We start from the raw sequence: 1,269 nt of genomic DNA on the forward strand, positions 1-1,269 counted from the left end.
GGCCCCCCCCCCCTCCCGAGTGCACAAATTTTTGTGCACGGGGCCTCTAGTCTTTATAGTAAAGAGGTAATATACAAATCTGTTATGGCATCACAGTAATGACCATTCAACAGGCTGTGTGCACAGCAGGGGTACTTGCGTGAGGCTCGCTTCCCTGCCCCTGGCACCAGGCCGGGGAAGTGAGGCTGTGTCCCCCACCTGGCACCAGAGTTCTCTTTTTCTCCCAGGTGCACCGGCCGACAAACACCCCTGTGACACAGCACCCCGTCCAAGGGCACTCTGCCTGGGGACGCCACCCTCCCACCCCCACTGAGGGGGGGGGGGGGGGGGGGGGGGGGCTGAGGGGCAACACCCGCACAACAGAAGGCCAGTTCTCAGGGCACAGTTGGCAGACACCAGTGGGGGGGGTGTGAGCATCAGTGGTGACCCCCAGGAGGGGTTGTGCACACAAATCGAGAGGGTGTGGACCCAACATGAAGGAAGGTCCCAGGCATGACGACAGAGAGTGGACATCGAGGTAAGGCACCAGGCCTGGTCAGGCCACTGAGTAAACAACGCAGGTATCCCACTGCCACAGACACACAGGGCAGCCCCGCGACACCCAGACGCCAGTTAATCCACCCAAACACACAACTTGGAAGCCGCCTACCGCCTCTCGTACCGCCCCGATACTGTGGAGACTACAGGTGACCCTCACCCCACAGTGAAGCCACCACGGCTTTCTCCATCCATCCATCCATTCATCTGCCTGGTCCAACCCGGACAGGGGCTCATATCCTGGGCGGAACACCCCCGAGGACAAGCCAGGCGTTGACTGTGCCTGCGCAAGCACACTCGTCGCCTGCGGATTCCGGATGGGAGGGGACAGGAGCAGACGGAGCAGATGGAGAGCAGCTCCAGGCATGGGAGCGGGCATGCCAGGACAGGGAAGGCCTCTGCGTCCCCCCACCGCCCTTCAGCACACAATGGGAGAAAAGCCTTGCGCACGCCAAATGCACACATGCACGCATGTAACGCAGCGGTCTCTGCGATGAACGCCAGCCCCAGCCTGGTGGGATCCTCCCCCAATTCAGAGGGGTGAGGCATGGGCCACGGTAGGCAAGACACAGCTGCATCATCACTCGACCCCTCAAAGCCGGTGCGAGAGGGGCCGAGTTCCCAGAGGCGGCTACAGGTCCCAGAGAGGAAAGAAGTCAGTACTAAGATAGGATGAAAAGCATAGAATTTTTAATTAGCCTGTAAAAAGAGTAAAAGAGTGAGGGAGGAGGG

Source organism: Myotis brandtii, unplaced genomic scaffold (assembly GCF_000412655.1).
Source record: "Myotis brandtii unplaced genomic scaffold, ASM41265v1 scaffold382, whole genome shotgun sequence".
In the NCBI taxonomy this organism is placed as follows: Eukaryota; Metazoa; Chordata; class Mammalia; order Chiroptera; family Vespertilionidae; genus Myotis; species Myotis brandtii.